Source organism: Callospermophilus lateralis, chromosome 3 (genome assembly GCF_048772815.1).
Source record: "Callospermophilus lateralis isolate mCalLat2 chromosome 3, mCalLat2.hap1, whole genome shotgun sequence".
Lineage (NCBI taxonomy): Eukaryota > Metazoa > Chordata > Mammalia > Rodentia > Sciuridae > Callospermophilus > Callospermophilus lateralis.
The window spans coordinates 74,665,711-74,681,166 of record NC_135307.1 but is presented as its reverse complement, the minus strand read 5'-3'; positions in this window follow the sequence as shown (position 1 = coordinate 74,681,166).

The window sequence follows — 15,456 nt, the reverse complement described above, 5'->3', positions numbered from 1 at the left end:
AGCTAGGGAGGCTGAGGCAGGAAGATCCCCAGTTCAAGGACAGCCTAGGCAACTTGTGAGGCCCTAAGTAACTTAGTGAGACCCTGTCTTAAAATAAAAAATAAAGAGGGCTGAGCATGTGGCTCAGTGGTGAAGCTCCCCTGGATTAAATACCCAGTACCAAAAATATTAAAAATAAAGAAAATAGAGGAAAAAATAGCTTAAAGTAAATCCTTACAAAAAGACTGGAATTTTTTAAGTGCAAGGGAATTTGAATACACACTACAACATAGGTAAACATCGAGGATACTATGCCAAGTGAAATAAACCAGTTACAGAAAGGCAAAAATCATGTGATCTCACTTACATGAAGTATCTAGAGGAATCAAACTCAGAAAAAGCAGAGTGATGGTTGCTAAGAACTGGGGAGAAAGGGGAAATGGATAGTTGTGCAATAAGTATAGAGTTTCAGTCTTGCAAAATGAAAAAGTTCTGGAGATTAGTTGGACAATTATTATGAATATACTGAATGCTATTGAGATATCCGCTTAAAAATGGTCAACATGATAAATTTTATATGTATTTGATCACAATTTTAGATTGAAATTTTAAAAATGTCTGTCTTTCCCAGTATTACATAGGAAGATGTATAAATGGTCTATGAAAATTACTTGAGAACTTAAAAGCAAAAGTGAAGAGCTTCTGCTGGGTGCGGTGGCATATACCTGGAATCCCAGCTACTCGGGAGAATAAGTCAGGAGAATTACAAGTTGAGGCCAGCCTCAGCAACTTGGCAAGATCCTGTCTTAAAATATAAAAATAAATAAATAAAGGTCTGGGTTATAGCTCAGTGGTAAAGAACCTCTGGGTTCAATCCCCAGTACATAAGAAATGAAAAATGAAGACCTACTAAAACAGTGGTTTATTTCTTGTTTTGAACAACTTGATCTTGAGAGTTCAAGAGCTCTCAATTGACTTTTACTTCACTTAATGCCAATTTTTACTTTATTTTTTTGGTACTGGGGATTGAACCCAGGGATGCTTAAGCACTGAGCCACATCCCACATTTTTTAAATTTTGAAACAGGGTCTAGATAAGTTGCTGACACTAGCTTTGAACTTGAGATCCTCCTTCCTCAGCCTCTCAAACTGCAGGGATTACAAGCATGCATGACCATGTCTAGCTCATTTAATACCAATTTTGCTACACTTTATCTGTAAGCATCTGCAGGATTTGGATGCCTTAGTGGTTGTTTCTTCCAGAACAAATAAACAGGCGGCTTTATACATATACCAACAGTGTTTTTCTGTCTTCAGTTCAATGCCTAAATCAGATTTTCATACTGTCAGACATATTTTAAAAGTATGGCAACTCTGAATGCCGGGATTTCACTTATATGAAGTATAAGTATAATCCTTCCCTCCATGCCCAAACACCTAATGGGCAACCTCTAAGAAAATCAGAACTGGGTTTGTGTCTTACATTACCTTTACTAGTGCTAACTGAAAATGCCCTCCAAATAGTAGCTTCTGGGTGAGGGGATTGTTTCCTAACACTGAAGTTAGTGCCTTTGTTTTAGTTTTTGTCTTTGTTTTTATTTATTTATTTATTTATTTATTTTGGTACTGGGAATTGAACTCAGGGTCGTTTTACCACTGAGCCACATCCCCCACCCTTTTTATTTTTTATTTTGAGACAGGGTCACACTGAGTTGCTGAGGGCCTCACTAGATTGCTGAGGCTGACTTTGAACTTGGGATTCTCCTGCCTCAGCCTCCTGAGTCACTGGGATTACACTGCCACTGTTCCTGTGCCTTGGTTGGTAAAGTAAAGAAGAATAAGGAATATTTCTTATAACTATTTGGAGTAAACTTAAATCTCATTTCTAATATGAATGAATCCATGCTCAGTGAACAAAGATGCAGGTGTAAGATAAGGATAAGAGATTAAGTGAAGGCACAGGTATTTTACAAGAATAAGGTAATTATGATGTGTCAGAAATGAGGAGGTCAGAAAGTCAAATGTAATGGATAAAAGAAGATCCCATCTGTAATTAAGAAGCTTCAAGATCAAAGAACCTAAACAAGGCCTTCAAGCCTACAAAGCATATTCTTTAGGTAAGGCTGTATAATACATGCTTTGTTTTCAGTTAGTCTCTATTTAATGGTGTATATTAAATATAAGTACTGAATATTATAAAATTATTATAGAGTTACCTCTCTAGAGGTAGGCTGTCAGTGAAAATCATGCAGCAAATTCCCATCTTTTATGCCTTTGCAAGATTTTTAGTTTTCCTTCCTTTCTTTCTCTGTTTCATATTTCACATGGCTATGACCTTGTCGTCCTACGACTTCATTTTATTACTGGTCAATAACCACGAGGGATTAAAACTCTTTTCAGTGGATCTATTTTAAATAATGCCTCAACAATGACTGCTCATTGTTGAATGAGATCATAAATCATTTGAGGTGGCGATCAGTAGCCAATACCAGAAAGCCTTATTAAAGCTGGCTTTGTTGGGTGAACATTGCTGAGAAACCCAATCTGTGTCCACATATATAAAAATATAGGTTGTAGCAGCTGTTCCTGCAATGAAATAATGCTGGATGTATTTTAAAAATTAGCATTTATAGTCTTTATTCTAAATATATACTTAGTTAGGCCCTGGTCATTGGATGTGTGCTGTTCAACAACTCTTTGTTATGTTTTTGGTCAACTACCAGAGAGAAAACATCTCATTTTTCACTAGGTCTGCAATACAGCAATTAGGTAGATGATATTATGAGTAATCACACTGTTAGGAGTTTAGGGACTCAAGGTGGCAGAAGCAGGGTGCAAGAAATATGGCCTGGAACACAAAATAGGAAGATGGGTCATGTGTCCCCGTTTACCATAAGTCCCATTACCATGACAACTCCTCCACTGAGGGCTTAGTGCCCATGGCAACTCCCACCACAGGTTCACTATTCTAATTAGGTGAAAATAAAGTAACCAATGGGAACAAATGGGCGGTGTCTTCAATCAGGTCCAGGCTGGGAAACAATGCTTCACAGCTCTGTATATAAAATGAAAGAGTCTGCAATCTGTATTTGGGGTAAAATTGGGAGTTCACAACCATCTTGAATCTAATGTATGAAATATGATATGTCAAGAGCTTTATAATGTTTTGAACAACCAATAATAAAAAAAAAAGAGTCCTCGGGGCCTGGTACTTCTCCCCCTCCCCCTCTGCTTTATGGCACATATTTGCTCTACTTTATGAATGTTAATTTCACCTTCAATAAATCTGTGCTTTGTCTGTGTGTCCTGCTCAATTCTCTGCTCCAGATGCCGAGAATCTGGCCCCTAGCAGGACATCCCACTGGTGTCAACAGAGTATCTGATTATCCTAGAGAGGTAACTATCTATCAGTCCAAATAATTCTTATCCCAGTTTAGGAATAGATAAAGAACTAGAGTTTCCATGTAAAACAAAGGGAAGTTTGAGTTTGAGATAAACAATGAATAATTTTTTAGTATGACTAAAGTAACAAATGGGACATAGTTATACTGAAAAACAAAAAACAACAAATCCATTGTTTGTCCAAAATTCAATTTTAACTAGGTATGCTTTATTTGTATTTGTGAACTCTGGCAATCCTGCACTGAATTCTTTGGACTGTGACAAATAAAATAATTAATTCATAATAATATGTATAAGAAAACATTCTTAAAGTAAAAAAATAAAATTTAAATAAGAAATGAAGACTTCTGCTCTGACAATATGGTGGGCGTAGGTCTGTCTGAAGAAAGAACTATTATAGACAGAACTCTTATCTTACACCAACCACAAACGCTAGTTAAAATGCAAAATATATTTTTCAAATGATCTCTCAGCTGGCAAGAATGTAAGCAATTTTAGAAGCCCAAAAGCAAGAGAAAAGAAAGAATTGGAGTGGTAATGAGAACAGTTTTCACACCAAGGACAATTGCTGAACCCTGGGGACCTTGAGCTTCAGATTTGACTACTTTATGGGCATGGGAAGGGTATGAAACCCAGGACCCACCAGGGGTAGAAAGTTTAATAGGAGCTACTTGCAGAGGTCTTGGATCAAAAAGAGCTGCATCCTCAGTTTAAGGGTAAACTGGACATACCTGACTTGGTGCTGAATAGACGAGGAGAGAAAAAATCCACCCTCCTCCCTGAGAATTCACATCTACAAGTCAGTTTTCATGTGATTTTTGCAGCTCACATTGATACTACCTGCATATCCTGAAAACTTCAAGTCAAAATTGTTTCAAGTGACCCTGGCTACAAAGTACACCAAGCACCTGGAAGCAACAAACGCAAACCCTCTCCCAGGAAACCAATTTTTAGGTGTTGTTTTTTAACCTAAATATGAATGAATATACACTGAAAAAATTCCAAGTAACATAAATTTGTTATAAAATAAAAATCACAAAACATACAGAAGAAAAGACACCACACCAAGAACCAGCAGGAACAACAGAATAACAGCACTAGATCTATAACTATTTCGGGTGTTATCTAACATGGATCCTGTTCTATCCCATTCCATTCCATTTGTATTTTAAGAAATAAACATTTAAAGAAATTCATATTTGGCTTGACAAGAGTGTAGTGATTAGGTGTGATGTCTGCACAGCACACATGTTCAAATGAGTTAGGGTGTCATTAGTCATCAGAATAAATCAATAATTAGGAGACCCTGTGTAGTGGGGCATCATGGTAGCTATGCCAAGAGGCCGCTTGTCCAGAAGTAGAAGTTAAGATATTCTGCTGCAGGCAGACTGCTCCTGGGGGTGGGAGTGGGGATGCAGGATGCCAAAGGAAGGCAGTTAGCAGAATTATTTTGGGCTTTCACCACCCCAGGAGTTCAGAGAGAACTGCTGTATCTCAGGAAGACAGCAGTATGCCAAGGCAGAGTAACTGGGCATAGACCAAGGGGAGAATCCAGTCTGGTGTAGCACAGTGTTTGAGGAGGTCTGCAAAACCCAGACTTGAATTTTGGGACCTGATTTCCAAGAGCTAAAGAAGATTGAAACAGAAAGGAGGTCCTGTTCCTTTCTCCATCCCCTCTTTCCAGTAGTCACCCTTCTAGATTGGAAGCAATTTTATTTGTATTTTCTACTGGTGCAAATACATTCATACATCTTCAGATTGCAGAAATTGTCCCTGCCATCTCAGTGAAATGCTAGGTACTAATTCATGCCTCATGAATTAGTAATAATTCATTACTAATAAGATTGTAAGTCAGCAACAAAACCAATGAAGCATGATGCTTTTGTTTTGTTTTATTTTTTTTTTAAGTAAACTCTTCCCCTAGGCAACAAACAAGTGGCAAAATAAATTCTTTTAATGCTGCTTACAGATAGGCTTGCATAAATCATTACCAACCTAAAGAAAGTTTTGATGGAGAAAAAAATATTTTCACCAGAATTTGTATATTTTCTGTGGAAGTATGATGGCATCTACAACAAAGTATAAAGTATTTCTTTCTTTCTTTCTTTTTTAAACTCAGATAGCCTCAAGAATCATCCATTTATTCACTCAATATTTATTATATGCCTTTTCTATGCCAGGCCCTGGGCTGGTAATAAAGTGGTGAATTAGATGTGGTTCCAGACTTGGAAGAATATATTACTAGTAGGGGGAAAGAACTGTGGAAAGAAATAGATAACAATAATAAAAAGAAGCAATATGAATAAAATGTTTTAAGAGATGAATGAAAAAGAGCTAACAATTATTTCTAAATTATAGTACTGTCTATACAAGGAATCAATCAATAACCAAAGTCAATGTCAATGATCAAATGTAACCCTCATGATAGGCATATGAGGTGGATGCTGTTAACACAGATGAAAAAATAGAGCTCAGGGAAGTTTAAATATTTGCCCAGGACAGTAAGTGGTGAAGCTGGGATTCGAACCAGTGACCTCTGGCAGTAGAGGGAAGGTCAGTGTGAAGATGACCCTTGAAAAGCAATTAGGTGTTTCTTGATAGTGGTGAAGGAGAGATGAGGTGAAGGTAGGGCAGTCCTAGAGTGAGAGAAGAGTGTGCAAAGGATGAGAGCATCCATGGGAACTGTCAGGGAAGCAGGGGCTGTTCTGAGGGATGGAGCCCTGGGTGAGGCATGGCGTGGAGAGCCGGAGGGAAGCTGGAGAAGGAGGCAGTGCTGGAGCACTGTGGGTCTCCTGGGTCTTATTAAGGAATGGCAGGCTTGTTCCATGAAAGGTACTTTATCAGGGGAGTGACAGGATCGGATTTGCATTTCAGAAAAATTCCTCAGGCAGTGGTGTAGATTAGAGTAAGGGAGGTAGGAAACTATTTGTCTCCTTGGCTTAGGAGACCAGGAAAGTAATGTCACTCCTGAGGATACAGCTCAGAGAAACTCAAACATCTGCCCAAAGAGAGCAATGCTGTACTGTTTGTGTTAGCAAAACCCCTAAATGTCCTTCAGCAGATAATAAATCAATAAATTGTAGTATAGTCTCACAATGGAATACATAAGGTAGTTAAATGAATAAATTAGGGCAACATGTGTCAACAGGAAGAAAATATAAAATTAAGTGAATAAAGCAGGTTGCAGAGGATATTTACAGTATGATGTCATTTTAGGAAAGCTTAAAGCCCTACAAAGCAAAGCTTTAAATTGTGTATAGCTATATAAATGTCCATAACACAAGTTAGGTGATGGCAAGCTCATGAGAGAACCCTGGAGAAGAAGGGACTTAGGGATAGGGAAGGAGCTTGTCAAGGTGGGCTTAAATATATACATATAAAAAATTTAAAGATATTAAAACTAGTGGCCAGAACATGGTTGTTTATTATTCTCTATAGTCAACTGTATATTTGAAATTTAACAGTTTTTAGGTTACTTTCTTCAGCAGAGAAAGAAAGGAAAGAGAAAGCTCTTTGGCATAAGTGTAGCCCTGACATGTCCAGGAAAGAGGTGACAGGGATGTGAACTGCTATAGAGGCAGCTGGAAGGGGACATCGATGATGAGAAGCAGAAAGTAGGTGACTGCAGGGTCATGGGAAGTCCGTGAGAGAGTAGAATCCAAATGACTCCCTGCATCTGGCTGGTGTTACTGAGTGGGTGGTGGGGCCAATCACCAAGAAAGGGAATGTGGGAGAAGTAACAAGTCTGCCTGGGGTGTGGGAGGCGGAGATCAGTTTCAGACATGTTCAGTTTGAGGATTTCCCAGGAAGAAATGTCCAGTATGCACTTTGATATTCAAGCTACAGTTTCAAGATCTGAAATAGAAGGTATAGGGAGATAGCTCAGTGTTAGAATTCTTGTCTAGCATGCCTGAGGCCCCAGTACCACGTTAAAAAAAAAAAAGAAAAAGAAAAGAAAAGAGAAAAAGATGTAGAGTAGAAATGTAAACTTGGTTATTACCAGAATTTGGGGAAAGCTATGAAAAATAAATGACATTGTAGGTTTTAACTCTAGGAATAAATATAGATATATACTAGCTGGACATGGTGGCAAATGCCTGGAATCTCAGCTACTTGGGGGACCAAGGCAGGAAGATTGTAAGTTTGAGGCCAGTCTGGGCAACTTAGCAAGACCTTATCTCAAATTAAAAATAAATAAAAGAATTGGAGATATAACTCAGTGGTAGAGTGCTTGTCTTGGCATGCTTGAGACCCTGGCTGGGTTCAATCCTTGGTACAGCCCATGCTCCCACACACCCACGCGCATGCACACACACACACAGTTCCAAAATACAGATGCGTGAGCTATGAGCTCAGGTATTCAAAATATTATATGAGAGTAAAATACTAATCCTGACTTTAACTGATTGTACTTAAAATTTTCCCAAGATGAAGTAACCTGCTTCTGACAAATGACATATCTGTTATCTAAAATGTGTTGTCTTAACTCCTCATCACCATGAGCAAGCACTTAGTGATCCATCAGCATAACATATTGGCAGATCACCATCTGGAAGCCAAACTGATGTTGGTCACCCAGCTAATTCTCAGAATCACCTGGGAAATCTATGAAAGCAACTCAGATTCCAGGCTGAACCAGGATCCAGGGGATGGGGCCCAGGAATCACAATTTTGAAGAGCTCCCTCTGTTCATTTGCCGTTGAGGGAGTAAAGAAACTGCTTCCAGACAGCAGCAGTCACCTGCAAGGATGGAGCTTGTCTGTGACCACTGATCTTCCAGTGGGACCTTCACTAGGCTCCTTAACCTCTTCTGTCTGTTTCTTCATCCATAAAATGGGAATAAAATAGTCCCCACTCTTGGAGTTATTGTGAGAATTCAATGAGTTAATTTGCATTCTAGTGAAAACATGCAATGAACATGAGTTCCTATAATTATTATTCTTATTAACATATACATCACAAGGGTTCTGGAACACCATTTCTGCTACAATTTTTCTTAACTGAAATAGTCTAATGATATTTTTTAACTTTTCTAATGATACTCTTTATTTCTGAAAGGATAATCTTTAAAAGAATGAAATTCTGTACTTGAGTCTTTTGTACAAAGTTCACCACTTCTGGCTTCCCAGTCTCCTGAGGTAGTTAACTTGCTTTTTTTTTTTTTTTTTTCTTTCTTTGGCACAAGACACTTAAACCTGGAGCTATTGGAAGCACCAAGGCATATTTTATGCAAGCACTAGTTTATGAGGCTTTTGGCATGCAGTGGAAGGTAGATTCTTATTCAAATGGCTCTTATTATATCCAGCTGCCTCTGCAGACCTGGTGATACCCAGAGTGTCTGGCAATTTCAGAGGCAGTATTAACATGGTTAAGAAATGTGCTCCTGAGTAATTTGTTGGACTTCAGGCCCATATATGCCCTAAAGACCTAATTATATGGATTTTCTGAGTTAGATATGTCAAATCACACCCAGCTTTCTGAAGGAAAAATTCCCTGAATTGTTGCAGTACATATAGATTTAGTTCACACAGGTTCATAAAGATTAAAAAGAACACATAAACATTATAGATGTATTCTTTACCAATTATACTAATCACCTCACGCTAATCATGAACCTTGGTATATTATAAATATTGCATTGGCTTATTTTGATAATTTGAATTTCTCTATAGTGACAATTGTTTGGAAATCTAATTTTCATGCCAATAATTCTAGGATTTTCACCTATTAACTAGTTAATTATCTCTAAACTATTACTAAAGCATATTCAGAAAGCATGTAGTGGCACCCCCTTTCTCCACAGAAAATTCTTAACTGGGCTTCTCCAGAAAGCTTCACCATGGCTTATTTTAGGACTGTCAGCAAAACAGTCTCTACAAAAGAGTTCAATGTAGATAAATTTCCTGTATTTCGTGTTGCCTTATCTTTCTTGGCCACTGGCCAGGAAGAAATTAGCACTCCAGGTGCTGGACACCCCTTACTAGTTTTTCACAAATGTATCCAGTATAGTAGTTTGTAGAAATGTGCAAACAAGGCCGCTGGCCTTGAGCTGGGCTTCACAGAGATGTCTACATTTTTGAGATAAGAGAAATTACCAACTGGGCTCCATGGTAAAAATTGGCAGGGGAGGAAAGAAAGAGAAGAAGCTCTCCCCTTCTCAGGTGTTGTCCTTGAAGGGTTAACTTGCCCAAAAACAGTGAAAGAAAAAAACTGCTTTTATGTGAACTTCTGCAGACTGTGAACTTCTGAGCCCCTCCCCTTACATACTGGGTATAAAACTCTGAAACTACTGAATTCAGGGTTCAGGGGATTGGTTGATTACAGCAAAAGCTGTGCCCTCTGAACCTGGCTGCAGCCAAATAAAACTAATTCCTGCTATCTTTGGTACTTTGCCTCATCTGTCCCTACAATAAGCAAAGTAAAAACATAGCCAAGTAAGTTAGGGCACAAAATAACTCATCATTAATATTTTAACACATAAGAAAGGCTCAACTAGCCATTAGGGAAATGCAAATTACTACCACAAGAAAATACCACTACACAATTATTAGAATGGCTAAAATCAGAAAAACCAACAATGTTAGTATTAGCAAAGACATGGAGGGAGCATATTATGGTTTATATATAGGTGTCCCCCAAAAGCTCATATGTGAGAAAATGCAAAAACATTCAGAGGTAAAATGATTGTGTTATGAGAGCCTTAACCCAATCAGTGAATAGATACCTTAATAGGGATTAACTGAGTTGGTAGGGATGGCTGAAGGAGGTGGGCATTGGTGGAATGACTTTGGGGTTTATATCTGGCTATTGGAGCCTCTTTCTCTGCTTCCTGGTAAGGTTCTAAGCTATTTCCTTCCAACACATTCTTCCGCCATGATGTTCTGCCTCATCTCCAGCTGGAGGAATGGAGCTGGTTGTTTGAACTGAGACTTCTGAAACTTGAGTCCCAAAATAAACTTTTCCTCCCCTTAAATTGTTAGCAGTGAAAAAGCTGACTAAACAGAGTAGAACACTCACCCACTGTTGGTGGGCATGTAAAATGGTACAACCACTTTGGAAAACATCTGACATTTTCTTATAAAGTTGAACATAAACTACTTATTGACCCAGAAATCTCACTCTTAAGTATTTACCCAAAAGAAATGAGAAATTATCTTCCAACAAAAGCCCTTATACAAATATTTATGACTGCTGTATTTATAATTGTCCTAAACTTAAAACACCCCAATAGCTCTCCAGGGATGAAATAGATGAATAGTCTGTGGTATATCCAAGTAGAAGTCTGGTGAATGCCCCTCCCCAGAAGATAGCCATGCTGGAACCTGTAGTGAAAAAGGACTGCAGAAATGATTAAGGATTTTTTTTTTTCAGTACTGGGTATTGGACGCCTAAGGAACTTGAAATTCACAAGTATTCTTATAAAAGAAAGGCAAAGGGAAATTTGATTCCAGACAAGAGAAGGAGTCATTGCGACCACCAAGGTAGAGACTGGAGTGATGTGACATGGACATAAATCAAGGAATTCCAGCAGCCACTGAAACTGGAAGAGGTAAGAAACAGATTCATCCCTACAGCCTTACAGCCTTCAAAGGCCTTGTCAACACCTTGATTTCGGTCCAAGAATACTAATTTTGGACTTCTGCCCTCCAGAACTCTAAGAGAATGAATTTTATGTTGTTTTAAGTCACCAAGTTTTTGGTAATTTATTATAGCAGTCAGATGAAACTAAGTATTCCAGCCGGTGGAAAACTACTCAGCATCAAAAAGAATGAATTATTGAAGCACTCCAGTAATCTCAGAGGCTCCGGAGGCTGAGGCAGGAGGATCACGTGTTCAAAGCCAGGCTCAACAACTTAGCAAGGTCCTAAAGCAACTCAGCAAGACCCTGTCTCTAAATAAAAATATAGAAAAGTCTGGGGATGTGGCTCACTGGTTAAGCACCACTGGGTTCAATTCCTGGTACAAAAAAATTTCAAAAAGAATGAATTATCTACATACACAACAATGCACATGTGTCTCAATGCAGTATACTTAGTGAAATAAACCAAACTGAAAGACCACATGCTGTATGATTTTATTTATATGACTTTCTTGAAAAAACAAAACTGTAGTGATAGAGTAGTTCAGTGGTTGCCAGGGGTTGGAGTTGATTACCAAGGGGAGCCTGAAGAAGTTTGGGGGGGATGATAGAACTGTCTTGAATCTTGATTATGATGGTGGTTTATACATTCTTATTAATTTGTCAAAACTCATAAAACTGCACAATGTAAGAGGTTAGATCTTATTGTATGCACATGTAAAAATAAAAATTTTAAAATAATACAAGCTTCAGCAGTCAGGAAAAATATGGAAGTGTTAAACTTCAAAGATCATATAACACAAATCTCTGTCCTAAGAGGCATTGATTTTCAGCACAGATCTCAATGAAAAAAATTTCTCTTTCCACCAGAGGATAAGTTAACTCTTTGGTGGTTGACAATACACACGATATAGAAGGTGGGAACCAAGAGCACGTTTTTTTGTACTCAACTGAGGAGAGAGCACAAAGTTCCCAGACTAGAGAGAAGAGAAACTTCTGAGCTATGAGAAAAGACAGAGCCTTATTCACAGGGCACCTGGGAATACAGGTCTGCATTTGTAGGGTGTGTCGAATGGAAGAAACTTCTTCAAAAACTGTCCATAAGGTGAATTTTAAACAACCAGAGACTAAGAATTGCAGCCAAAGGCCTGAAGCCCAGGTCTAGTCCAGCAGACTCCAGTTGGAGTTTCCAGAAGACTGTGTTCTTTCCTAATGAAGATGGCAGATTTGCCCTCCTCTTCCTGCCATTTTGGGATTTCATGTCTGAAGTGGCAACAGCCACCTTGTGGTCCTGAGGCAACAGACACTGGTGTAAATGGCCTTCTGGTAAAGCATCAGCAGAAGTGGAATGGCCTTTCCCAAATTCTGCCTGCTCCTCCTGTAAGGCCTGACCTTTGAAGCACCTAACTAAGAAAGACACTGCAGACCTGAAGGAGACAAAACGAACCTCTTCCTTTACTATACAAGTCATGTGTCCATTGAAAATAGATTATGTCCTACAGGTGAGTTTTTTAAAACCTAGATAGGACCTCCAGTCTGGCATGTACGGAGTTTATTAGTCATCCTCTCTGTCCTGCCTGAACAATCTGAAATATCAACAGTTCTTCCTGAATTCATCAGAGAACGAGATCACAGGGCAATCCGCTGCCTCCAAAGCTAGAGAGACAGACAGACAGAAACAGAGCATCACAATTACCCTACTGGAGCAGAAACCTCTGTGGGGACCACTTCCGGGGTATAAACCTGAGGTGTTGGTGGATCAATAGGTTTTTAAATTCCAGCATGACAACTCTTGAGAGTTAAAAACTCCAGGGACCCAGTAATAGAGAGTTTTACCTCTGGGAGCTCCACCAGGTCCTCAAAGCAAATGTTGGTGAAAATTCCCCTGTGCCTCTGGCAAGGCGAGGGGAAAAGGAACCATTTCAGATTTGATCAGAACATTTTCTTTTTAGCAAGGTCTGTCTTGGGAGAAACCATTTCCAGAGCCTAAACTGTCTGGGCCTTATTAGAGCCTGACCCACCTGGAGAAGGGACAGATCAACTCTAGCTGCTCTGGTGTCCGTGTGGGAGAAGGGAAATGCCCAATTCCAATCTAGCCTCAGCATTCTGCTCCACTTAGGGGTGAAACAGAGGCATTAGTGAAGTTCATAGTCCAGGGATACGATTTCACCCAAAGAGGCTAATCATAGGAGTATAGAAAGCTTTCCTCACCATACACCTTACCACTATGTTTCTAAAGACCTGTCTGCTGCTGTATATCTATCCTTCTACTAAAGCTTACAAGCCACACTACAAGGAAGACAGTTAGAAGGGACTGAATAAATATCAACACCAGATTCAGATGCAGTAGGAATATTGTGGAATTATCAGGCCAGGAATTTTTAAAACTATAATGAATGTTCTAAGAGCTTTAATGATAATACACCATGCAAGTACACATGAATAATGTATGCACAGAGGTGGAAATTCTAAAAAAGAATCAGGAAAAAATTCCAGAGATAAAAAACACCACTATAGAAGTAAAAAATGCCTTTGATGGGACATGACTGAGGAAGTTATTTCTGAGATTAAGGATTGGACAATAGAAACTTGTGAAGCTGAAAAAGAGGAAAAACTGGAAATAAACAAACCCCAAAACCCATGATGGGGATGTAGCTCAGTGGTAGAGAGCTTGCCTAGCACTCAGTAAAGCCCTGGGTTCAATCCCCAGCACTAGAAAACAAAACAAAACAAAACAGAAAAAAATATCCAAGAACTGTGAGAAAACTGCATAAAAGGTAATGTACATATAATGCAATTATCAGAGGAGAAGAGAAAGGAAAAGAAACAACACAAAGAGAGCAAAAATAAGATTCCATTTGACTTCTCAAACTGAAGTGAAATATTAAAATTATTGAGGGAGGAAGAAAGAAAACCAACCTAGAATTCTTTATCCTTCAAGTCTTTTTCAGATAAACAGTCCTTTTCAGATAAACAAAAATTAATGGAATTTAGTATTATCAGACTCATTTTGTAAGAAATGTTAAAAGCAATTAGAAAGAAGGAAAATGATAAAGTCAAACACTTGGATCCATATAAAGAAAGGAAGAATTTCAGAAAACAAATAAATGACGATAAAGTGTTTTTTCTTTTTGGCAGGGTGGTGGAGATCTAACCCAGGCCTCAATTATGCTAAGCATGTAGTACCAGGGAACTACACCCCCTTCCTTTATTTTTCATATGAAAGACAAGGTCTCACTATGTTGCCTCGACTGGCCTTGAATTTGTGATCTTCCTACTTCTGAGTAGGTAGTGAAACGTGTACACCACCACAGTCAGCTTATTTTTCTTATTCTTCTTTCCTTACTCTTAATTAATCTAAGAGATAACATTTTTCCTCAAAAGAACAATAGTAATACTTTAATTACATGTGCTTGTGTGAGTGCACATACCTTTTAATCTTTTCTATACATAGATACTGTCAGAAAGTTTAATGCCTTTTCCGTGTATTTATTTTTTCTTGCAGCACTGGGAATTGAACCCAGGGACTCCTGCATGCTAGGTAAGCACTCTATCACTGAACTATATCCCCAGCTTTTAAAACAAAAAAACAAAAAAAAAGTTCTCCCTCAATTGCCCAGCCTGGCCTTGAATTTGAGATTCTGCTTCAGCTTCCTGAGTAACTAGGATTATGAGTTTGTGCTACCACACTAGTTTCCATCTTAACCAACGTTCCACATACTGGCTGTAACTTTTTCAATTTAAAGTACAACAGAAAAGCTAGCATGAATTTCTTTTTTCTTGGTTATAATTTTGTGGAGGGAAAATTTATATCTTACTTTAGATCTTAGCAACCTCAGCATACATTTTTTTCTTTCCTTATGAAGTTGAGAACTTTCACTTTTTCACTTAAAGAAAACACTTTATGGCTTCTTTTTTTGACTTGAAAATTGCCAGTATCATTACTCTTGCACTTTGGAACCATTTTTCCTTAAAATAAAGGTTATTTGAACACTAGCCCTGTAATGCTGTGACTGATCATCATGATAGCTACTAAGTGATTATGTTAGTCAGCTTTCAGTTGCTATGACAAAAATACCTGAGTTAATCAATTTATAAGGTGAAAAGATTTATTTTGACTTACAGTTTCTTAGATTTCAGTCTATAGGCTGTTGGCCCTGTTTCCTTTGGGCCTGGGGTGGCACAGTACATCATGGCAGGACCCATGTGACAGACCTGTTTATCTGATGGCAGTCATGAAGGAAGGAGAGAGGAAAAGTTGGGGTCTTCTTTCTCCCTTTTTATGGTACTGGGGATGAAACCCAGGAGTGCTCTACTACTGAGCTACATCGCCAATAGTTTTTATTTTTTATTTTGAGACAGGTTCTCACTGAGTTACCTAGGCTGGCCTTGAACTTGGAGCCTCCTTCCTCAGCCTCCTGAGTTACCAGGATAATAGCATGTGCCATAGCACTAAGCTAGTCAAATCTTTTTCATGTATTATTGAGAAATGCACAA